This window comes from Triturus cristatus, chromosome 1_1 (genome assembly GCF_964204655.1).
Source record: "Triturus cristatus chromosome 1_1, aTriCri1.1, whole genome shotgun sequence".
Taxonomy (NCBI): domain Eukaryota; kingdom Metazoa; phylum Chordata; class Amphibia; order Caudata; family Salamandridae; genus Triturus; species Triturus cristatus.
The window spans coordinates 4439909-4466435 of NC_140579.1; the positions used below are offsets into that span (position 1 = coordinate 4439909).

Consider the following 26527-nt stretch of genomic DNA (forward strand, 5'->3'; position numbering starts at 1 on the left):
AGTGGGTCTGGTTTTTGCCAGAAGGCTGGCCAGGGCCATGACTAATGTTAAAGAGAGACCCCACCTAGTCAGACTTCGCTATGGATTGAAACAGGACCTCAGAATGTGTGCAGACGTTTTGGCTGATTTCAATGGCACACTGATATGGAGAGCCCCCAGGGCGCGCAGCACCAAATTGTGCCTATTTACATACACATCGGGCAGGGAAGGCTTTGCCGCAATAATGGGGAGTGAGTAGTGTGCACAGAAATGTCTCACCGCTTGGCGCAAAAGGAAGATTACAGCCAATGTCACAGTCTTGGAACTGTTCCCCATAGTGGCAGCCCTACACCTATGGCCGGAGGCTTTGGCGTCTAAAAGGGTTTAGTTTTGGTCTGATAAAATGGCGGTGGTACAGGCCATAAATGCGCAATCTGCAAAGTGTCCACTGGTGCTCTGCCCACTGAGGGAACTAGTGAGGGCTTGCATGCATAACAATGTGGAGTTTCGGGCTAGGCACATTCAAGGGACAAGAACGTGCCAGCTGACTCTCTCTCTCATTTTCAGTGGCTCTGTTTCTGGGAGGCTTGGCCGCGAGGGAGACCAGAGATGACTCCTTTCCCTGCACATCTCTTGCACCTACTTCAGTGGAACAGCGCTTAATGGAATTCGGTGAACTGTTTCTCCCGACGGGGACCAGGAGGCGGTACAAATTCTGTGTCTCCACTTTCTGCAAGATGTCAGGGACATGGGGCGGGGATACGGCAACACTGGAGCACAAGGTGCAACAATTTGTCCTGTAGGCCAAGGATCAGGACTCCTGGATCACGGGCCACTTGGCTGCAGCGAGTCACCCTGCCAGATTCAGGGGGCAACAGGATCCTGCCAGGGCGTGCCCCATACAGGCGGTGCTTAAGGGATGGGCTAGAGGGGAGACATGGGTACCAGACTCTAGGTTTCCTATTGAATTTCATACAGTACAGGGTATTATAGATGAAGTGCACAGGACCACATATTTGTCTCATGAGGCCAGCCTCTTCGCTGCTGCATTCAGCCTGCCATTTTTCGGGGCCCTCAGCGAGTTGGTAGCCAGATCGAAGAGGGATGGATCTGGGGATGCCTTATGCAGATAGGACATTCAGTTGCTAGGAGACTCCCTAAGAATATCTATGAGAAGATCCAGGTCGGGGCAGGGCAAAGTAATTTTGCTACAACCTCTGCGTGACAAGAGGTACTGCCCTGTGATCTTTCTGCCACTAAATCTATCAGAATCTCTCTCTCCCTTTCTCTACTTCTGACTTTCACTACCCAGTGCCCTTTTTAGGAATGTTTTGTCCCATGAAAGACTCTCAGCTGTTTTCTATTGTTTGGCCTCATGTTGGCTTGAATTAGTAGAAAATAGGTAATGAAATTCGAATTTCTTCCGAACAGTGGGGCCCCAAAATATTCCTTGCCCAGGGCCCTGAAAATACTTAGGAGGGCCCTGCATTCAGATCTCTCCCAGCCCCACTTATGTGCCTTTAACACTTGTGTACTATGACTTGCACACAATTATTGCACTTTCTTACTATATTTGTACTAATAATGCTGCCTTTGTTTAGATTGTATTTTATATCCAGTGCTCTGGGAAGTGCTCACGGTACCCCCTAATGTTTATGGATGGCAGGACGGTTCTGGGTCTGTGCTGTCCTTTCCTCTGCCTGTCCTCGGCTACTCCCTTGACTCTCACCTTTAACAAATGCAAATAGGTCGGACTCGTGGTTCTCTTCTATTCCCAACATGGGGGTACTCTGCCACCTAGTGGAGACGCTTCTTATCATGGTTAAACCAACGCCACGTGCGGCCAGTATTGCGCATGCGCAGACATTCAGCACACGTGTCCCTCACCGGATCTCACTTCTCTGCTCCTCAGTGTGGCCTGGAGCCTGGTTCTCTTGTGCTCTCTGATTCCTCACCACTAAGTCTCAGCTTCTCTTTCTCTTCCTTCCTTCCGACTGCCTGCGGCTGCTGATTACCTTCGAATTCAAGCCAAGCTCTTTACTGTAGCCATGGCTGGACATAGGTGGCAATGTCTTACATTATAGCATTTATATAGTGCTTGCTAACCGTGTGTGGGGCACTGAAGCGCTTAACCAGATGGATATTACGCTATATTGTGTAAGGTGTGTTGTTGGAATTAGTCTGTTCCTATGTGAGAAGTGTTTCCAAGTCATGCGTGATGACCAACGAGGTGCGGTTATCGAGGTTCAGGAAGCAGCGCTACTTGTTGGGTGAGGGTACGTGAGAGATGGAGGTGCAGATTATAAACATTGTAAGGACCAATCAGCTTAGTCATGGGGTGGCAGGGTGCTGTGTCCACAACAAGGGGGGTTAATCCGAGAAGGTCCAGTAATCCATCTGCTGACATGCAGAGGTGATGCTGAGGGAGTAAAGGGCAACAGAAGGGCAACAATGGGATCGGGACGTAAGCAGTAGCCTTGGGCCATTTTATTTTCTTGCATTTATTTAAAGGCAGGGATACTGCCTACAGTTGAATACCCCATGAAGGAAGGCAGAGGTGTAGAGGCACTCCAGGCGGCAACCTGAGCAGAAACTGCCCAATCTTTAAAAGGACCGGTCCGGATTCCACCTACTCCCGCCAGGCTGAAGGAAGCAAAGTGATTGGAGCAGGGGTTCATGTCCCTAGCCGCTCTCAGCAACCACTGGCTCTCAAAGGCAGACAAGCCCTAGTTGGTGAGTGGGTCAGGCCCCAGCCAGACTGGCACCCTGCACATGTGGGTGAGAGAAGAAGCGCTTGGACGAGTGCTGCTCTGATAGCGCTAGAGCGAATCGGCTTGCTTTGTGTTACTCTGTAGCCCTCACTCCTCTTTGCGATCCCAATACTTTTCTTATGTCCCAGACACCTTTGCTCATTTTATTTTATTTTATGTTGTACCCATCTTTGTTTGACATACTCAATGTGCCATTTCTACTTTTAGCGCAAGGAAGCCTTTGTAGGTACAGTGTTCAATAAAATGTATATTAATAAAAAGTGATCTCTCACAGCCTCACCTCTCCTTCCCACTGGCCCGAGCTACCCAAAGAGTCCACGTGAGCACAGAGGAAGAATGGGCAGGGACACTCGCCTGCCACCACTCCATCTAGTGGAGGACAGCTGGAGACAAAGGAAGGGACACCCAGTGCAAGAGAGACACAGGCAAAGGAGAGAGACATAGACACATGCACAAGAGCTTCCAGTTCCACTGACACACCCAGACCCCCTCCAACTGTGTCTTCATGATATTCTCTTCCACAGCCACTTTCACATTCCTCTGCACATCAAAGCCTTCTCCTTGATTCTTGAATCCCGCATGAAGTTGAGGACCTGGCTCTTCACCAAGCCCGGCTCAGCCTTGGTCCATGCAGTTCCTGCTTCAGCACCAGGACACTCTCCTTGCACAGCGGAACATCCTCCTCAGTTCTTCAATCCCACATGAAGCTGAGGACCTGGCTCTTCACCAAGCCCGGCCCAGCCTTGGTCCATACAGCTCCCGCTTCAGCACCAGGGCACTCTCCCTGCACATCGGAGCATCCTCCTCAGTTCTTCAATCCTACATGAAGCTGAGGACCTGGCTCTTCACCAAGCCCGGCTCAGCCTTGGTCCATACAGCTCCCGCTTCAGCACCAGGACACTCTTCCTGCACACCGGAGCATCCTCCTCAGGTCTTGAACCCCACATGAAGCTGAGGACCTGGCTCTTCACCAAGCCCGGCCCAGCCCTGTCCCATACAGCTCCCGCTTCAGCACCAGGACACTCTCCCTGCACATCAGAGCATCCTCCTCAATTCTTGAATCCCACATGAAGCTGAGGACCTGAATCTTCACCAAGCCCAGCCCAGCCTTGTCCAGTACAGCTCCTGCTTCAGCACCAGGATACCCCCTGGGTGAGTTGTGCGCTACACAAGTACACATAACATACCATTGTGATGCCAGGGCGTCTTGTGATGTTAGACAGTGTTCCTCATCGCTAGAACTGCAGTCACACGCCAAGAAGATTATCACGCAACACCACCTACGTTTCAAGACTCCAGTTCCACATCCCAAGAAACTAATCACACACCACTATGCCCACATCCAAAGACAAAACATGAGTCCCATGTGAAAGAAATTCCACAGCCACACACCAACCATCCAAGCTTCAATGTACATACAGCAAGGAATGAATGCTGCAAGATCACCATTTCCCAAACTTTTACCCTCCAATAATACAAAAGATAATGCAATAATGTGCCTGCATTCTGTGACACGACAATATGTATTAAAGAGTAATCCAACATCACCCCATCCACATCAAAACACTACACCACCAATAATGAAGCAACATAACGCACACATCCCAATATATCTTATTTATTACACAAGAAAATGATGCCATAACCCCGCACCCAAAACTGCACATACACATCCTAAGACGATGATGCCATAATGTCACACAAACTCACTGAACCCATGGCCCAGGAAGATAACGCCAAAGTACCCTACCTACTTCTAAAGAGATCACATCCAGACCCCAAGAATGTAAAGCAAAAGAGCTGCACCCACATGCAAAGGCACTATGTTAATATCCCTAGGACATAATGCCACCACAAACTAACCACATCCAAAACAAGCATTGGTATAGCTAATAGGTCTCGCCTTTGGGACCGTATAAGTGTTTAGCCATGCAACAGTTGATGTTGTTGCACCAAGGATATTATGCTGCGTAAGTAAATACTAATTTTATCACTTTATTACATTACCGGGACATAATTGCTTTGTTCTACTTCAGAGAAAGTGTCTCTCAAGTGTCACGCATTAACATTTGAAAGGTCACACATACGCACGCTAAATCCATGAAACCGTCACAAATAAGCAAACTGAAAATTTGGCAGCTTTGCAGAGGCCCCTGGTCGAGTCCCTGTTCTGCAGAAGTATGAACCAAACAAAAATTGTGTATCTAATATTTTAGCAGAGTACTTTGTATACTTACCACAATCTTTTAAAAGTGCAAAATAAGAGTAGAGGATCCCTGGATAGTCCGAGCCTGCCAATTGTTTCTAGAGGAGCTTTGTGTTCTGTTGTGGGTACAAACAGCTGATGCAGCGCGGAGTGCAAAATCCCTCCCTACTGCCACAGACTAAAAGATCTCACACACGCACACTATCCATACATTCGTGGTGGGGCCCATAACACCAACACACACTCACCATTAGTCCGTGCGAGAGGCGATTATCCCTCCAAGCGCTGAATAATGAGGGAGGAAGATACCACTTTACCCCAATGAGCATCAAACCTACAAACCCTTCTTATACTCATTAGGCCCTAGATTCCACATTTGGTATTCCCCTCATAACCGGAACGGATCTGTTAGTTGTAGATTTAAGTGAATTTCTAATACTCTAATTAACCTTTTCATTAACACATTTCAATGAATAAACAACCCAACTCATTTTTGTAGATGTTCAAATCCAAATTTATATTAATATTGCAGATTAAATCATTCATTTGATCAAGTTGCCATTCATATATACCTATTCTGGCTAAAGTCGTCCTCTATGTCAAATCTGGCAGTCGCGCAAATCTATGCCCATCAATTTTAGCAGATTCAGTTCATCAGGAGTTTGGGCATTAATTCAGTCCGTCAAAGATTCAGGCTACCAGCTGTCCTGCAGTGTCACCGTCCTCTCCGTCAGCATAACGTCAGGAAATCGAGAAAGGCCAGAAACGAACCCGCCTAATACCTCTCTATTCTACCATAATTTATAGTAAAATCAATATCAAATGTATCAAACTTTTGGGCATCCGAGTCCACTGATTGGACAATCAGGGATCATCCTTTTAAGTTCTCACGAAAGTGTCTTTTGGGTTATGACCCTTGTCAGTTCCGGTTCACACAACAGTCTTTGTTCTGAATTCTTGGACGACGTCCCAGAGTGTCCTTGAAGGGTACATGTTCATCTGGGGTCAGGTCCAGGCCACTGTGTATCTGTTGTTAGCGCAGGCGCACTTCACCCAAGCCTTGTTCAGCGTTGGCAGTCGGGTTAGGCACCAAAGTCAGCCATCTTTCGGCAGGCCAAAATGGTCAACTTAAGCAAAGAAACACAAAAACGTAATTAATACATAAAAATAACGAATTAAATGTTATTCCCTCACTAATACCCATATGTGTGTGTATTTATCTAGCCAAAAGCAACACTCAATGCGGTTTATACTTACAAAATAAAGCACGAATCACAATTACATCACAAAAGCGACATATATCATGCAATATTCTGATTATCTATCATTAGTATGCGTACGAATTTTAGTTCACGTCATTAATTAGGCCATGCAGATGCAAATCCCACGTGCATTTCAGTCATTAATAAGGTTGATTAGTTATTTCCACATCACTCCAAACCATTAGTACGATTATAATTAATTAATTAATCTAATTAATAAAAAGACATGCAAAATGGGGTAGGTATACAAAATTTTGCATAACCCGCTCCAGCAATCCCCACTTTGGTGATTTTATCACCACACCACCCAAAATTTTGTTATGTCTTACGGAATCTTTAAAATGTTTTCTTGCTCTTAATCATAATTCAGTTTCACCTACGTCTTCTCTTTTTACTGATTCATACATACTCTCCTTCCACTCCTTCAATTCTATTTCTTCAATTTCTCTTTCTTGCTTCTTATCTTTTCTTTTTGAATTTTCACTTTTTATTCTCTTCTTATTTTTCTTGGTTCTACAGCACATACAACATAATCTTATCATTAAAACTATGCAAATTACACATGTTAATGGAAACAATATTTTACCTATAAGAGTACTACCTATATTTACTAAGAAATTCTTAATAGCAGCTATTTTCTTTCCAATTCTATCCCAAACACCTTCAACCACCAGTGGTGCAAGTTCATCATGCAATTCAGTAATATTCTTAATATAAGTTGTCAGATATTTGCTTTCGTCAGGAATGTAAGTACAACAATGTTGAACTTTCAACATTCCACAGACTCCACCCTATTTTGCCAATAAAATATCAAGGGCAAGTCGATTTTGTATTACCATAGCACGCATGGCAACCATTTCAGTGTTAACCAATAAAAATCCTCCAGTGGTGCTTGTTGACAAGCGATCCACTACTGTTGACAATTTTCTAATTTTGTTTGCATTCAGAGTTATTCCCACTGCTGGTATCAATGCCTGAAAAATATCACCTACAATTTCTGCCCAAGATTCTCTCTTGGTTCTAGCTAAATGATTACTTAAGCTATGTACACCATCTTCTCCTCTATCCATATGAAAGATTTTTGGAAAGACCAGGCCTATGTAACATGTGCCATACCAATGGTCTGGCAAACAATAATATGCCCTGTTCCCACAAATAAAATATAATCCAGGAAAGACTGGATCTCTTCCACCTTTGAATCCCCATCCACCCATGATTCGATATGTATCATGGCACTCACTATTACCTAAAAAATAATTATCATACGCAGTTTGATTCCTTCGAATGCAAAATTTCCCTTTCTGAGGCCTATCTAAAGCTATAGTTGGACAAGCTTCTCCTTTCAAATGTTTTTCTTTCTCTATATCCCAGATTCTTTTCTCCACTTTCCCTTCTGCTGCTTTTCTTTGCATTTTCAATCTCCTTTCCTCAACCATGTCTAGGAATGTCTTTTCCTCCTTCTTCCAACTGCATGTTAAATTGTTTCTAAAAATATGCTCTAATGTTAGTTCCTTAGTTTCTAAAAAGAATTCACCTAATACCTTAGCAGGTTTTACTTTGTTCAATTTATTATAAGAAGGCACTTGCGCAAAAATTTTATCTACATCTGAAAAATAATATTCTAATTTCCCTGTCTCATAAAACAAACTAGCTACTTGTTATTCCATACGTTGCCGGAAGGTGATGATATGTCACACCCTCAGAAACAGATGCAGGTAACTGCATACATACGTAGCAGTCCTGTACGTCCATTGTCTTTACATATTCATACAATAATTTTGTAAATACATTATTAGAAATATCTGTTATTGATCTGTCTTTATGCAAATAATTTTTATCTATTCTAGTTGGAACTACCTTTGGAATTTTCCCTATATTAGTTTTGTTCTCACTATGTCCTTCCAATGTATCTATAGTAGCCTTAAAAGAAATGACAAGAGCAAGGATGCTCCATAAAAGCATTAATAATCCTGTACAACAACAACACATTTTACACCATCTTTTCATGAATGTACATCTACCTTTACTACTTTCTATGTTAGCCATCTTGTTAAAATGGACCGTGTCTTTTGACTTAGCCTCTTTTACTTCACAACTAGTTTTTCTAACCTAAGGTTCTAACACCTATTTGGTTCTACCAGTCTCTATCTTTAATTCAATATCTTGTTTTCTTCATCAATAGTTTCTTAACTTATTCAGTTTGACATTTCATCGTTCTTCACTCTCCTCTCATCTTCCAAATATGGATATTCCTGAACTTCCGTTTCTTCTTCTCCAATGTCGGACAAGAGAACTCTCAGGATTTCCGATTCTATTTCATCCTCAACCACTTTCAGTACAGTCTCCTCTGGATTTCCTTGACTATCTGCCTCTTCTCCCTGTTCAGGCAGAGCCACGTACGTCCATTCTGCTGACTTATACTTCTGGTTAGGCTTCCTTGTTCTTCTACTCTCTTTGTCTTCAGTTAATTCATCTTCTTTTGATTTTTCTTGACTTGTCACTTCATTAACCTGTTCAGCTCTCGGTGAATTCACTCTTGTCAATCGATATCTCAGTTTTCTTATTTTATTGGGCCAAACATCATCTCTTGCAACTCTTTTTACTTTACTTCCTTTGTCATTCTTTTCATTCCTCCAAGCTCTGTTTCTTAGAACTCGACCTTCAGGTATTTCATTTTCACTCTCTTCAGACTCTGTCTCAACTTGCTTTGTCTTTTCAGCAACTTCGTCTTCCACCACTTGGTTTGTTTTCCCTACTTCTGTCCCTCCTGGGGTCTCCGGCACGCAATCTTCCTGCTGGCTACTTGTCCCTTCACCTAACTGGATGTTGCAGTTCCCTACACCTCCTCGGGGGTCTTCCGCAGAAATCTGTCCCTCTCTCTCTGTACCTGTGCCTTGTTCACTTAAATTTGTTACTTCAGGTGGAATTTCTCTCAGTCACTCATCTGGTAATTCCTTTTCACTAATTTCTTTTCCAGAATCGCTAGATTCGGAAATCTGCAATCTTCTTCTCAGAGTGATACTTCTGGGGACTTAAGCTGATCTTTGTTCTGTTTCCCCCTTTCAGAGTTTCCTTGTGTCTTTGACCCTTCGTCATCTGATTCAGTGCTTGATTCTGATTCATCAAAGTATTTTTTTCCTGTGCTGTCTACCGGATTTGGAATTCTCAATGTATGACTGGCATGGATCCAGTTTTTCAGTCCAGCACACTTCACAGCTGTGGTCGTGGTCAAAATGACTTGTCGTGGTTTTCCCAACCTTGGAACCAGACAATTTCTTCTTCTGTGGACTTTTATCGTTACCCAATCACCTGGGCTCAGATCATGGGCTTGCTTCTTTTCAAGTGTGGTGGCATCTGGTCCAACCTGATGAAACACAGACTGAACTGCGTCAGCCAGGCCTTTACAGTATTCCAACACCATGTCATCAGAAATTGTCATCAGCTTGTTGACTGGTATAAACACATGTCTCATTGCACGTCCCATAATTATTTCATGAGGGCTCAATCCTGTAGTTCTGTCTGGAATGGCCCTTATTGTCATGAGTACTAGAGGCAAGGCATCAGGCCATTTCATACCTGTGGCCAAACACATTTTCCCTATTCTATTTTTGATAGTACCATTCATCTGTTCAACCACACCAGAAGCCTCTGGTCGGTAGGCACAATGTAGTTTTTGTTGTACATTCAATTCTTCACGAATTAATCCTACAATCTCATTATGAAAATGTCCTCCTCGGTCTGACTCAATTGTCACTGGGAACCCGAACCTGGGGATGAATTCTCTCAACAGTAGCTTAGCCACTGTCAACCCATCATTTCTTCTTGTTGGGAATTCTTCCACCCACCTGAAGAATAGGCAGACCACTACCAAAACATACCTCAGCCTGTTACAGGGAGGCATCTCAATGAAATCTACTTGCATTCTGGTGAAAGGCCCTCCTTCTCGACCTATTGTTCCCTGACTCACTACTGTCTTCCTTCAAGGATTGTACTGCTGACATATTAAACATCTCTGACAAAGACTTTCTGCCACAAGTCTGAATTTTGCATTATACCAGGTCTGCTTAAATGACCTGATCATGGCATCTCTCCCAATATGTCCCTGGCCATGATACATCCGTGCCAAGGTAGACATCATGCTATCAGGCATACTTGGTCTTCCATCTCGATAGACCTACACATGATCCTTTTCCCTTGGGGCACATCCTGCTTTTACCCACGGTCTCATTTCCTCATCTCCTGCCTCATCCTGCAATTGTTTTACCTCTTCCCAAGTTCCCACAATGTTAGTGAACATCACTGAGCAAGAATACATTTCTCTTTCCTTAGCCCGATTGACCGAATCCTGATTTCGTGCACAATACTGCGCCATGTCGTTTGCATACCTGTTCCCAGTGGCTATATAATCACCACCTTGACTATGTGCAGCACATTTTACAACAGCCAATTGTTTAGGCAGCTGTATCGCCTCAAGCAACTTTCCAACCACTTCTGCATTCTCCCTAACCAGGTTTTCTTCTCCTTCTCTGGTGGGTCGTAATACATTTGCTTGTCTTTCGCGCAACGCTAGTTCCTCTTTACAACTGTACCGCTAATCTTATCCAATCACAGCGCGACTTCACACTAACGCACCTATTCAGAGCGTCCACGTCACTGTCACAGTCCATGAATCCTAGTGCGATTCACACTAACACACCAATAAGGAGCGTTTCACAGTTCTGACCGACTGTCCAATCCCAGCGTGGTCGTTCTGACGTCAGCAGCCTCTGCGGCAGCTCCTGCTCCTACTTCTGTCTACCCCTCCTTTACAAATCTGCTCAGTAAGTTTTTTTTTCATTTTCTACACTTCTGTTAGTAACAACATAGAAACATCCCCATTGTCCGCATCGCTAACCAAAGAACATCAAAAGACCTTTCTCACGAGAATTCCGTCTTTCCCGAGAGCAGCGCTTACCTCTGCCCTACTACGAAATCATTACTTCCGTTGATAAAGTAGCACATCCCTCTACTTCACCCTTCTAACAAGCTAATTGTTTCTCTAATATTTAAGACACATAGTTGCAGACCCAATGCCTCTGAGAAATAAACCTAGAGTTTCGCAACTAACCCAAATACCTTTACATTCACACTCGTTCACACAAGAAAAATGTAGTACATTTACACAGAATCCTGTCTTTCCCGAGAACAGCAAACAGTCTGTTCTACTACCGAATTATGACATACGTTAACAAAGCAGCGCTTACCTCTCCTTTGTCCTTCTAACAAGCTCAGAGAATACCTATTGCCTTTCCAGTGATAAGCCTTATCGGAATGCCAGTTGGATCCCTGGTACCTAAGACCAAAACTTCACAGGTAACCTTCGCTATCATACACACTTCTCTCACACTATAAATGTCTCTAATGGCAACACACAACGATGCTACCGAATCGAACCCAGACAATGCGCCGTGCAACTTCAATTACCACACGTTTCCCCTGTGTACCCACAGGGCAACAACAATTCCGTCTTTCCCGACAGCAGCGCTTACCTCTGCTCTACTACGGAACCGTTACAAACTTCCGACTTCCTACATCCCAGAAGCCGTGCAAACAACATTAAACTCAACGTAACTCAACATAGAGTGTTAGTACATAAATCAATACCAATCAATAACCGAAATCAATAAGCAATGTACAAGCAATAATCACTAAACCAATCAATAACAAACCATCATACTGCTACCAGAAAAACTGATGCAGCGCGGAGTGCAAAATCCCTCCCTACTGCCACGGACTAAAAGATCTCACACACGCACACTATCCATACATTCGCTGGTGGGGCCCATAACACCAACACACACTTACCATTAGTCAGTGCGAGAGGCGATTATCCCTCCAAGCGCTGAATAATGAGGGAGGAAGATACCACTTTACCCCAATGAGCATCAAACCTACAAACCCTTCTTATACTCATTAGGCCCTAGATTCCACATTTGGTATTCCCCTCATAACCGGAACGGATCTGTTAGTTGTAGATTTAAGTGAATTTCCAATACTCTAATTAACCTTTTCATTAACACATTTCAATGAATAAACAACTCAACTCATTTTTGTAGATGTTCAAATCCAAATTTATATTAATATTGCAGATTAAATCATTCATTTGATCAAGTTGCCATTCATATATACCTATTCTGGCTAAAGTCGTCCTCTATGTCAAATCTGGCAGTCTCGCAAATCTATGCCCATCAATTTTAGCAGATTAAGTTCATCAGGAGTTTGGGCATTAATTCAGTCCGTCAAAGATTCAGGCTACCAGCTGTCCTGCAGTGTCACCGTCCTCTCCGTCAGCATAACGTCAGGAAATCGAGAAAGGCCAGAAACGAACCCGCCTAATACCTCTCTATTCTACCATAATTTATAGTAAAATCAATATCAAATGTATCAAACTTTTGGGCATCCGAGTCCACTGATTGGACAATCAGGGATCATCCTTTTAAGTTCTCACGAAAGTGTCTTTTGGGTTATGACCCTTGTCAGTTCCGGTTCACACAACAGTCTTTGTTCTGAATACTTGGACGACGTCCCAGAGTGTCCTTGAAGGGTACATGTTCATCTGGGGTCAGGTCCAGGCCACTGTGGATCTGTTGTCAGCGCAGGCGCACTTCACCCAAGCCTTGTTCAGCGTTGGCAGTCGGGTTAGGCACCAAAGTCAGCCATCTTTCGGCAGGCCAAAATGGTCAACTTAAGCAAAGAAACACAAAAACGTAATTAATACATAAAAACAACTAATTAAATGTTATTCCCTCGCTAATACCCATATGTGTGTGTATTTATCTAGCCAAAAGCAACACTCAATGCGGTTTATACTTACAAAATAAAGCACAAATCACAATTACATCACAAAAGCGACATATATCATGCAATATTCTAATTATCTATCATTAGTATGCGTACGAATTTTAGTTCACGTCATTAATTAGGCCATGCAGATGCAAATCCCACGTGCATTTCAGTCATTAATAAGGTTGAATAGTTATTTCCACATCACTCCAAACCATTAGTACGATTATAATTAATTAATTAATCTAATTAATAAAACGACATGCAAAATGGGGTAGGTATACAACATTTTGCATAACCCGCTCCAGCACAGCAACACTGCTCCCCTCCAGGCCCTTGTATGTTAAAACAAAGCATGAAAAATAATCTAAAACATAATATTTCCGCTAATTTACGCCTGCGTCCTCCCTGTTTTGGGGAATCCGCCCGACTAATGCAAATTTTGGCGTACATGAGAGACAGGGGTAACCACAGACTTCATGCTTTTAAAAAAATTAAAATATCCGTTTTCAGCTGTGTTGACAATCTGAAGAACACCGCTACTACAGAAAATAGTCTGAAGCGATTGTAGCAGCATTTTTCCTTTATTTGTCTTATATGTACAATTGAAAGATTGAGGACCTTCTACGGGAAAGTTGAAAAAGAATTATTGCATTCAGTGTTTTTAAACGGTACATCTCACTCCTTTCTACAGCTAGGGAAATGTTTGAAGAGGAAATAGGCGACTGAGTTACTCAAGAAATTGTGGCCTAAATGTGGCTTGCCCATGCTTAGTCTTGGGACTATTTTTGCCTTAAAGAGTACTCCTGGGGTGTAAACATCCTAAAAAAGATGCTTTTTAAAAGTGGCACAGGTTTGGAGTGCTTTGGCGCTGTCAAGCCCTGTTAACCTATTGCGTAAAGTTAAGTGCAACCTCAACGTACATATTTGGTAACACTGAAAATGTGAAAGTAAACCCCACAATGGTGTACTTTCTGTGAGCTGGGCATCCTTCCTCGCAGAATAGTGAAAACATATTTCAATTTGTAAACAGTTATGTGCGACTCAAGCAATGCAGCTGGAAAGCGCATTTCAGATATAAAATGGAAATATACATTTCAAGTGCACTTGAAGCCTTCGGAGTTTCCTGTCAATCGAAAATGGGCACAAAGAACGCGTGCTAAACAAACAGTGAACCTATTTCCCAACAGATGAAAGGCGAACATCAGCCGTCCATCTAATGAAGTCTGCAACAAAGCACCGCTCATAGCATCCAGAAATGAATACAGACTGCTGCATGGCTTTTGTGTTTAAATTAGATGAATTTTAACAACTTTGGAAGAGTAGTGAGGTGGAAAGATCTAAAACCAAAAGTTTATAGACATTGGTAAACCGCTTTGCTTGCTTACAAGCAGATAATAAACTCGCATACAGTGGATAACAAGCAAACAACAAAAAGACGCGTGGCCGCGAAACGCGCACTGTGGTGAAGAAGGGGGAGGAGCGTAGATGGGCAAGCAAGATGGAGAGGCGCAGCGAGGCGCACGCGCTTATGCGCGTAACCGCATGCTCTATGCCTCACAAAAAGCTGTGGTCGGCTTTTTGAAACCCAGTAACTAAAATTCTTGCCTGGGCAGCACATGCTTTGGCTCAGGCGAGACCTAAAAAGCACATCTGCAAACAAAGCAGAAAAATCCATAATGCAACATTCCATCCCATGACATTGCACCTTTAGCCACAGAAGCTTATTTGAAACATCATGACGACTTTCAAAGGCACCACATCCATATCCCAAGGAGATTATGCCAATTCGCTCTGCCAACATACCAAAACACCTCATCTATATTCAAAGCAGACCCTAATTAATACACTACTCCATCCCCCGACACTGTACCATTAACCATAGAAGATAATGCAAAATACCATGAAGACATTCCTAGACACCACATCCATATCCAAAGGAGATAATGCCACTGCGTCCTGCCAACAAAGCAAAACACCACATCTGTAACCAAAACACTTAATACCATAATAAAACAATCCATCCCATGACACCACACCTGTAATCACAGAAGATAATGCAAAACACCATGACGACTTTCAAAGGCACCACATCCATATCCTAAGAGGATAATGCCAACACACAGTGCCAACATCCTAAAACACCACATCTATATTCAAAGCAGACCCCAATTAATTTGCGACTCCATCCCATGACACTGCACTCTTAACCATAGAAGATAATGCGAAACATCATGACGACATTCCTAGACACCACATCCACATCCCAAGGAGATAATACCCCACACCCTGCCAACAAAGCAAAACACCACATTTATAACCAAAGGTGATAATACCACAATAAAACACTCCATTCAATGACGCTGCACCCTTAACCACAAAACATACTGCAAAACATGATGACAATATTCCAAGGCACTACATCCATGTTCCAAGGAGATATTGCCACATCCTGCCAACATATCCAAACACCACATCTACATCCAAAGCAGACCCTACCTTAATACAATACTCCATCCAATGACACCGCACCCTTAACCATAGAAGATAGTGCGAAACGCCATGACATTCAAGACACCACATTCATTTCCCAAGGATATTGCTCAGCTCCATTCCCTCCAATGGCTTTCCGCAGTCGGGCCCAGAACAGAGGCTGCTGGTCCAATTCCTCCTTCCACTCCAGGTAGGTTTTCTTCTTTACCAGTTTGGCTAGTTGGTGGTAGCGGGAGAGGCTCCTCATGGACACTTTCTCCAGGAACACCATCACCAAGGAATCCTTGCTTTCTACAAGAAGGCGGTATGTGGCCATCTGCACTTCCAAGGAGCATCAGTGGCTGCACAGGTAATGGCGGCTGATCAGACACACCACCCAGCGGCTCCTATAAATGCTGTCCATGATGTTATCTAAGATGTCTTTGCCGACCTCAAAGTCCCTGCCATACAGACACATTTTAAAGAACAGGGGTCCCCTCTCTTCCAAGTTGGGCAGGAACTCGCGGACAACCCAAGCCTCATCGCAGCTGCTGTAAGAGACAAAGGCGTCAAAGTCATATTGCCTCTTTCTGTCGCGTCTCCCACGATAGTTCCACCAGGTACTGAGCATGTAGTAGAGATACAGGAGGTACCAGCGCACCTTGTGATACAGCAGGACCGTGATCAGGAACAACATGTTGAAGGAGAAAGTCCCAATGAAGAGATGGTATCCTATCAGCAAGCTGCAGTATTTCTCCAAGAAATTGCGAAATTCAGCTCCTGTGGCCCAAGAGAGCATGTCTGGATTCCCAGCTCTGGCACGCTCACTTGGGGGTGAGTGGTCACCCATCTTCTGATCCAGGATTGTTCACACAAACAATCCAGGGGTACATCCTTCAGGTAGATGTAGCACATACTTTCCACGTGGTCGAGCAGACCCTCCTGTAGGGTTTTCACAGGCTGGGACTTCAAGATTAGGAGTTCCAGAGAGACAAGGTCTCTAAACATGGTGGCTGTAAAGTCCTCTATCCCAGAATCCTCCAGGATCAGGGTTCTAAGGTATGTTAGTTTCCAGAACAGCTGCTCAGGAGTCAGGAAACTCTTCTTTATGTCCAACTTTAGGTTTTTTATATGGAGATGGCATAAATTGTGAAGATGCTGCAGGCTGTTATTCAAGGGGCTGAAGGATTTATGGATAGGCATATCTGCAGATGAACTGTAGTACAAATATTCAATGTTAGTAAAAGACATGAGCCCCAAGCCTTCAGTCTCTGAGACCCCAAGTGGTAAACATAACAATATGTGGTTTTCTCGTAGGTGAAGTTCTTTCACAAATTTGAAGTCCTTGCACCAGCGAATACGAATCTCTGGTGCACTAATGTGAAGGACTTCAAGTAAGCTGCAGTTGTTTGTGCATTATTGTAGACTTTGCTTCCAAAGTAAGAGTAGTGAGTTCTTTCTGTTCGATTTTTAATTCCATAGCAGTCTCAAAGCTGATGGACAGCTCCTGAAGCTCGCTCTTCGCGGTCAGGGAGCTATGCTGGTTCTTGAGTATGTTGCCCCTGAGGCCCAGCACCCTTACACTACTCAAGTGATCAAAATAGAAGTTCTCAAGCAAAAAGAGTTTATTGTAATCCAGCTGCAGAGAATGCAGCCTATCAAGACCAACAAAGGCGTCCTTGTCCAGGGACATAAGGTGATTACTACTGAGATCCAGTGTTTCCAGATTAGCCAGACAGAAGAGCTGCCCGGAGCCGAGATTGGTGATGAGGTTGAAAGACAGATCCAGGTGTGTGAGGTTGGACAGAACATTGGGGGCCCCGGGTGCACACAGGTCTATGCTTTCTATCTTGTTTACAGAGAGAACGAGGGACCTCAGGCTCAGCAGTTTCTTTGCCATATCATTCGTAAAAGCTCTAAGGCGGTTGCCGGACATGTTGAGAGACAACAGCATGGAGCATCCTTCAAAGGTCTCAGCGGGAAGACCTGAAATAAAGTTTTGAGCAACTGTCAAGTTCCTGACCCCTAGCTGAGACACCACAGTGCAGACATCTTTAATCTTCAGATAGTCCTGATTTTTCATGGCATTTAAGGACAGCATTTCAATGCTCTTTATTCCAGACCAGAGAAGCTCGATGACCTTAAGAGCAGTTGCCTCTACCTTGAGGAGAGTAAGACGAGGGAAGTTGCAAAATGCATTTTTCTCCACACTTTTTAGGTCATTGCTTGACAAATCGAGGCTGGTAATCCTTTGAAAGAAAATTGTGCTCTCTATGATGTTGATTGTCTCAATGCAGTCCGCCTCCCGAGCTGCAACAATAGCATTCCTCTTGATTTCCAGGACTTTCAGAGAAGCCAGTGACTGAAGCATAGTGGTCAGTCTGTACAGCCTACTAATCTCATTCTCAGACAAGGCTAATACTTGTATTCTATGTAAGGATTTAAAAAGATTTTTGGGAAAAGCTGCATCAATTTTCGAATTTCTGAGTTCCAAGTGTGTTAGATTCTCCAATCCGCCAAACACCTGATCATCCATGTCTACGGGTTGGGTGTGCCTAGTATCTCCTTTGATTCCCAGCTGTCTCAGGTTGGCAGCATCATTGAAGGCTCTTCCAGAAATATGAAACGATCCATACAGAAAGAGCCGGGTCAGGTTCTGATACCTGGAGAACGAGTCTGTGGGGACGGTTGGTACGTCTAACACCAGGCAGAGGGTGTCCACGTCCACTGGAACCTCTCTTAGATGCACCTCCATGTTCCTCACTGTAAATGTAAATGTATTTGTACTTATATAGCGCACTTCTACCCAGGGGTCTCGTAGCGCTGTATTCATACCGCTGTGGAACCCTTCCTGGTTTTCTTGTGAGATGTCCACTCCTGGGCACCCCCTAAGGTGAAGCCAGGCATCCTAGCGCTGTGGGGGCCGTTGTGGAGATTAAGCAAGCTATTGCCCAGAGTTGCACAGTGGGACCCATGATTAGAATAGGCACCGAGGCGAGAATTATCAGGTCCGGGGAAATTGAATCCAAGAGCCGCCAAGGCGGGAATTGAACCCTGGTCCCGGGCCAGACCTCTGCATCAGGGTCTGCCGCTCTAACCATTGAGCCACACTTCTCCACGTGCGGCATTTGTTGAAGACCCTGAACCCCTCCAAGGGGAAGCCAAAGCAGGTCGGGTCTAACACTCCCGGGGATCCCAGCTGGTCCCACTCGTAGATGTCGCACATGGAAGTGGCCGTCCCTGACACGACGGTCCAGCAACCGGCAACCACTGTGCAAACCACGGCCACAGAGAACGTTCTCAGCGCCATTTCACGCTGTTGCTGTCTCATCGGTGGTTTGAGGTGCAGGTGTCTGAGCAGCGGTGGTTGTCTGTATGTCTTCCAGACAGGGTTATCTTAAGATTTAATGAACCGCCTCCTTCCTCTGTTCTTTGTAGTTTCAAGAAACGACATGCCTCTCAGTAAGGTACTGAGACTGAATTGTTGCCCGGTGCAGTGGGAGTTTAATGACTGGTTCACATCAGGGTTTGAAATAAGTTATATCCATTGCAATACATTAACTGGGGACTGGATGTGACACATGAGAGGCGTGGTTCATAAATTTACATTTAAAAAAACCACACACCTTTTGTACAGAACTTTACAATATACTTTGGGAATTGTACCCAATAATCCTTTGGTAGAAATAGTGGTAAGTGGAAAAAGTAGGTATGCCACTCTCTAAAATAATTGACACATCTGTAGTATCCTGAGGGCGAGCCACAGTGCAGCCCCTTCTGCCACATGGTTGTCCCTACATTTACACAGACCCATCCCTCAAAGCACACATGCCCTCACTCCAGTTTCTGCAAGTTCTCTCTGTGCCGTTGGTAGTCGAGGCCCACAACACTTGACTGGTATCAGGATAGCTGAACCCCAACTTGTCACCTTGCTTTTGGTGAAACTGGCTAAGAGAAGTGGACCACCGATGACATCATGGCCTGCAGCCCACCCCTGCTTCAGGAAGCCAGCATTCTTCCTCCTGTTGGTTGGAAAGGAGGCCTGTCCCGTGTAGGGGCACATGAAACTCATGTGGCCCAACCTGTAGGCACAACCACCCATCCCATCCACTGAGCACGACTAAACCATCGGCCTGACCCAACTTTCCCCACAGTGAAGAACAGAAGGGCCAACGCAATTGTCTCCCACCCCAGAACCGGACGGACGCCACTGTATTGGGAGTGACGTCACCGGATACCAGACAGAGCCAAAGTCACCACTCAAGAGTGGTCCTGCTCCAGCATGGCTATTGAGAAGAGACATTGCTGCAGGGTCTGCATCCGCGTCCCTATTGGACAGAGCTGGACTTAACAGCATCTTCCATGGACACAGCCTGCTGCTAACGGGGCTAGGGGTGACCACCATTCCAAGAGAAAAATACTGGTTGTTTGTTCTTGTTTACAGATTCTGCAAAGGCTGGGTCGTGGTAATAAATAGAACTTTAAACAGGTTGGTATGTATGCATTTGTAGCCTTTTTTGTTGCTTTTGTCCACTTTTAATATTAGAGTCATTAACACAGCTCTAGGACACACTTAAAAGTGCTTTCTGTCCTCATACTGCGAGGCATCTGGCGGTTCTGTTCACTTGCCGTGGTTTGCAATCTTCTATTTCAGGGGTTTCACAGCAGTTTCAGGCTATGCGAGAGTTTCTCATCACTCAAAGTGGGTAATTTGTGATATTTATCTCTTTAAATGGATGTTCTTACTTTGGTTTTATCAGTGATAGAGTCACTCAAGGCATCACACATTTAGAAGTGTGATGTAATTCGTAAACTGTAATCATGGAAGTGACACACATAGGCAGTCTGTAAACTTGACACTATGCTCTGGGTCGGACGCTGCTGAGGATGAAGTCACCCTTCCCTTGCCTACTCCTTGCACCCCACCAGGGCTGAGGAGGGAGAGATGCACACTTGCACTTGAAGACCTGCTCCTCCTCCAGCCATACAGGTTTAACAGCTCTCTAGAGTGAGAAACAGTGGAGTCCAAGCACATCATAAAACACTGTGAGACCCCCTAACCTAGACCTGAACCTGCTGTGCCATATTGGAGCCCAAGCACAGCATAAAACACTGTGAGACCCCCTAACCTAGACTTGAACCTGCTGTGCCATAGTGGAGCCCAAGCACAGCATAAAACACTGTGAGACCCCCTAACCTATCCCTAAACCTGCTGTGTCATAGTGGAGCCCAAGCACAGCATAAAACACTGTGAGACCCACTAACCTAGACCTGAACCTACTGCGCCATAGTGGAGCCCAAGCACAGCATAAAACACTGTGAGACCCCCTAACCTAGACCTGAACCTGCTGTGTCATAGTGGAGCCCAAGCACAGCATAAAACACTGTGAGACCCCCTAACCTAGACCTGAACCTGCTGTGCCATAGTGGAGCCCAAGCACAGCATAAAACACTGTGAGACCCCCTAACCTAGACCTGAACCTGCTGTGCCACTGTGGAGCCCAAGCACAGCATAAAACCCTGTGAGACCCCCTAACCTAGACCTGAACCTGCTGTGTCACTGTGGAGCCCAAGCACAGCATAAAACACTGTGAGACCCCCTAACCTAGACTTGAAACTGCTGTGCCATAGTGGAGCCCAAGCACAGCATAAAACACTGTGAGACCCCCTCACCTAGACCTGAACCTGCTGTGCCATAGTGGAGCCCAAGCACAGCATAAAACACTGTGAGACCTCCTAACCTAGACCTGAACCTGCTGTGTCATGGCATCCCGTGGACCCCGAAATCAGCAACCAATCACTGGTCGTCACACCACCCCACTGTCCTCCTGTCTGTAGTGTCATGTGAGTTAGCAATGAATGAATCCTTTTCTCTCTTGATGGACTCCGCAGATCTGTGACGTAAGTGTTCGAATGTAGTGAAGTGAATGTAGGTTTAGAATGCCGAGTTCGCTGTTACACACAGAAGAATAAAGATGTGTGATACCAAGCTCAGTGTGTGGTGTAGACGGTGGCGTATACCCAGGCTCGGTAGGACTCTACAACTGGCAACAAGATAGGGGTTACTTAAACTGACCAGGCTCTCTCAGAGAGTTTACCTTAGGACAACAAACTGCTTACGTGTGCCACGTGTGCCTCTGTTGAAGTGGAGAATCAACGTTTTCCGAATGTGGAGTCAAAGCCCCACTCCAGCTGGTGGGAAGCAACTAACGATAATGAGCTTCACTGAGAAGTCAACACATCATTGGCCAGGAATGTGTTGGTAAGGTCGTAAAAAGAGGCACCCCACCACTACGCAACATAGAGCTGTACATCATACGAAAGAATAACGCTAAAGGCGGATGCAACCAATTTTTCAAAGAGCAACAAAGAGTGACAGTAAATTGCAAAATAACACAGTGATCAGAAGCACTGTGAAGCTGTGATAACTAGGCACGTATTTCACAATAAGTGGCAGCAGCCAGGTGAAAGAGAATGCTGTGGTTAGAAGCAGATATACGTGGATAATCCAGGTGCAATGCAAAGAGGTGATGGTGGTAAAGACCCTGTGCAAGAAACAAAGTCGTTGCTCACTGCCAAAGAAGAAAAAGGAGTCCACTGACCTCCATTTGGGTGTTTTTGCCTTGTTTGTTTGCTGGTTTGAATTCACCATTTACTTTCACATGAAGTTATGGAGCTTGTGGAAATTTGCCTGAAAAGACATGTCACATATGTGTATGATATTGTAAACGCCTGCTCAATTTCTCTGCATATGTTTTACTAGGGACGTTCAACTAACAATTTCGCAAGTGTTGTTAATGTTAAATTGAAATAACTGCAACTACAATGATGTCTTGTTTTTGTTTTGAGAAAACAATATTGGAATGTGATATTGGTCCTTCTCTCTTATCTTTCAGATTTCCATATATGTAAGAGTGTAAAGTAATTATCATTCCTTATATTATGCTATGTTCTGAAATGTCTTCTTCTGTATCATTTTGTATGTTGTCACTTTCTGCTTATGTCATTGAATAGTTATAACCTGGTTCACAAAAAAATGTCTGATGATTACAAAATGTAGTGTTGTTTGCTGAATGCAGTTTCCTGTGAAAACAAATGTACTTCCCAATGTTTATATGATGTCTAATGATATTCATCCATCTAAGTCATTTGATATTGACATAATTCAACCCTACAAGGCCTTGGAATGTTTGATTTCCCTTCTCTCCTCTCCACCTTCCTGGTCAGCGTCACTGCTCTCCCCGTGCAGCTCCCTTGAGCCCGAGCTTCTTGCCAGGTAAGTGTTCAAGGCCCTCCTCCACCCACAGGCCCCTGCCTGCGGCCCGTCCCTGGTGGTCTAGTGGAAGAGCACCCTGCTCTTCTGCTCTGCTCTGTGTCTCCTGTTTTCTTTTGCCTCTTCTCTCGCTTTCTCGCCTGCCTCTTTCTCTCTTTTGCCTCTTATTGCCTCTCATTGTCTCCTTTGCCCCTTTTTCTTTCTTGCCTCGTTTGCCACTTTTTCTCTTTTACATCTTTTGACTTTTCTCTTTTTTGCCTTCTTTCTCTTTGCCTCGCTTCACGCTTCCCGTGCTCCCAGCCACTGCTGTCCACACAGCCCTTCGCTCCAGCCTCCCAGATGATGGCCCTCCCCCGACTCCAACTTAATGGCAGCCACTGAGCGGAAAGAATAGCAAGACCTCTGATCTTCTTGGTCAGTGTCACTGCTCTCACCGGCGCAGCTCCACCGTTAAGGGTCTGCCCTCGAGCCCGAGCTCCTTCCCAGGTAGGGGTTCGAGGTCCCCTCCGCCTGCAAGCTCCTGCCTGCGCCTCATCCCTGGTGGTCTAGTGGAAGAGAGCCTTGCTATTCCACTCTGCTCTGTGTACCCTGTTCTCTTTTGCCTCTTCTCTCTCTTTCTTACCTGCCTCTTTCTTTTTTTTGATTCTCATTGCCTCTTTTATCACTTTTTCTTTCTTGCCTCGTTTGCCACTTATTCTCTTTGCCTCATTTGGTGCTTCCCACGCTCCCCACTGCTGTTGCCCCCTCAGCCACTCCCCTGTGTGTTGCTCTCGCCTCCCAGCTGATCGCCCTCCCCACCAAACCCTACTTAATGGTGGCTGCGAGCAGTGGGCGCGCACCTGCTGGGCCATAGGCAAGTCCATCTGCGCCTGTCCGGGACCCGACAGCGACCAGCGCCAGGAACCCTGGTCCTCAGACCCCCCACCGGTACGACCCCAGCACCCTCCACGCTCTCAACTCCAGATGCAACAACAACTTCCAGCTCTCGACGCCGAGCAACACCCAAGGCCTGATCTCCTGACGACACTCCTGCCGCACCTTCACCCACCTCCGGACCCCAGCAGTAGCCCCCAGCACACCGGACGCCAGCAAACACAAACCACTGAACTGCATCCTCCTCAATGTACGCTCCCTGCACAAACACACCTTAGAAATCTAGGACCTCCTCACCACTCACAAGCCCGATGTTGCCTTCCTCACAGAGACCTGGACCAACGCCAGTGTAGGAAGGTGGAATCTGACTATATGGTTGCCCCCACATTTTGCCTGGTGTTTTGCTGGTTTATGACTTAGTTGGAATGGGATCCTGCTATTCAGGACCCCACTCTATCTGCTTTCTCTGTAAAATGGTTTGCATGCACATTAGGTACATATCTAATTGGATTCTGGTGTGCCTTATAAGCCCCTAGTATATGGTATACTATGTACCTAGGGCATAGGTACCTCAGAGGCCTACCAGAGGCCGAAGCAGTGCTGGGAAGCACTCCAAAATGGCACCACAGGTCTGCTACTGCAGCCTGGGCAAGGGTGTGCTTGCACCCCTTACAGTGGTATAGGCTACCTATATCCACATATATATACAGACACATATAAACCTATAAGCCACTACTATGGCAGGCCTTGACAATCCTGAAGGCAGAGTGCTTGGTTTTGTGTGAGAGGGTGTCCAAGTATGAGCTGAGCCCCTCTGCAGCTTTCGTAAATACTTCCTTATGGCTGTTCTGTGATACAGCCATACCATATACCCTTAAGTGCATTAAAAACCTCGCGGTAAATGCTAACTTTGGAATGGCGGCATCGAAACATGTCGTGTTTGGTGTCAAACGCTTTGGAATACTACCCCCCGCCAGTTCTGGCGGCGGGGGTAGCATTCCACCCTTCTAGAGGGAGAGACATATTCACACTGGTCTACCCGGTTAAAACTTTCCAAAGCCCTGGCATCACGAAATGCCAGAAACCGGTCCTAGGAAGCTTGTTTCCGGTCCAGGGAAGGCATGGCTTGGCAGTTCGGGCTGGACAGTCCCATGAGGCACAGGGTCAGACTGATTTGCATATGGCCATGTCTGAACTGGGGTGGCAGAGTGGGCTAAAGAACGGTGATGGATCCTACCCAGATCTGTTGACTGGGTGTGAGTGTTTGATTGGTTGTGATGCTCCGTCCATCTCCACCCCCTTTTGTACTGCTTTGTTCGCAATAAGTTGGCAGGGTATGCTCAGACGTGAGTCCCTTGCTCACTTTGCCACTGGATTCAAGCAAGCCTGGCTGAAGATGGCTGAAATGCCAGAAACTGGTCCTAGGAAGCTTGTTTCCGGTCCAGGGAAGGCATGGCTTGGCAGTTCGGGCTGGACTGTTCCCATGAGGCACAGGGTCATACTGATTTGCATATGGCCATGTCTGAACTGGGGTGGCAGAGTGGGCTAAAGAACGGTGATGGATCAAACACAGATCTGTTGACTGGGTGTGAGTGTTTGATTGGTTATGATGCTCCGTCCATCACCACCCCCTTTTGTACCGCATCACAAAATGGATGCCACTGCCACAGACACGGGTCTGGCCTCCTGCTGCTGAGGGAAACTCCGGCAGGGGAGGCCTGGACAATAGGTTTCCTGTCACAGGGAGGTGTAACCACCTCCCCAGACAGGCAGATGTGTATTGGGGCAGGGTGGGTGCAATCAGAGAATGCTTTTGAGACACTGCCTGGGGCACACAAGGTGTCCCTGTGCATAGCCCAGTTCAAACTGGTTGCAGGGGCACTCAGCCCCTGCTCTGGCGTGAAACTGGACAAAGGGGAAGGGGTGTAACCACCCCCACCCCAGGTCCTCCCATAGGTGGGGCCTTAGAGTTAGTCCATCCCCTAAACTTAGTAAAAGTATAGGAATCCAGTCCCTGAGACTTCAGATTACCTTGGACGAAACTCTGCAACATATATCCTGGACCTTCGACTTTCTATCACGACTAGAAGATGGAAGAAATCTCCCTTGGGGTCAAGGAGTGACTCCCCTGCTTGGCAGGCACCAAAGAAGCAACTGACCGGTCTGCACCGCTGAAGCTCCTGCCGGATGCCGAAGTCTTTGCATCACCAGAGGTGGACTTCCAGACTTCCCCGAGGCTACCCTGAGTCCACATCAAAGCTGAGGCCCGTGGCTATCGTGGGTGACGTGGAACCGTGACCCCTGGACACCATGATCTTTTGCAGCAACAGCATCTTTCGGGTCCTCCTTGAAGTTGTGCTTTGGGCTCCGAGTAGCCCCAGCCTTGAGCAACTCCTGCACCGAAGATTGTTGGCCTCCACTCCACGAGTGACCCGTGGGCTAGTTTCAAGTGCGACCGCTCAAGGCTCCTTCGCGATCACTAGCCTGTTGGCTAGCAGGTCCCCACGAAGGCAGCTCCTTTTCTGCTTGGGATTTCCTGGTTGCTCCAGATGTGCCCTGACTTACCCTTGCAGGGTGAGTCCCTCAGACCATGCTGGTCTGCACCGCAGTCCTTTCTCTGAATTCCTGTGACTTGCCGTTGCCAAGGCTTGTTGGGTCCATTCTGGTTGCCGATACCGCAGCACTTGACAAACTTTATGGGACAGCTCAAACCCGGCTCGTGGACTTCGTCGACACCTCCTGGACCTCGTGGCTGAAGAGTCAAGACACCCATCAACTCACCTGAAGCACCCGACATCTGTGGGCATTGGTCCATCCTGCCCTCGGTCACTGGCTAGTGACCCAGACTCTGTCCTCTCTGCTTTCAGGT

At 45.7% G+C, this 26527-nt stretch overlaps 1 pseudogene; it reads right to left on the bottom strand.

Moving 5' to 3' along the window:
• Window positions 1-15609: 15609 nt before the first annotated feature.
• Window positions 15610-18822, bottom strand: LOC146869064 (uncharacterized; annotated as a pseudogene).
• Between the last annotated feature and the right edge of the window lie 7705 nt (window positions 18823-26527).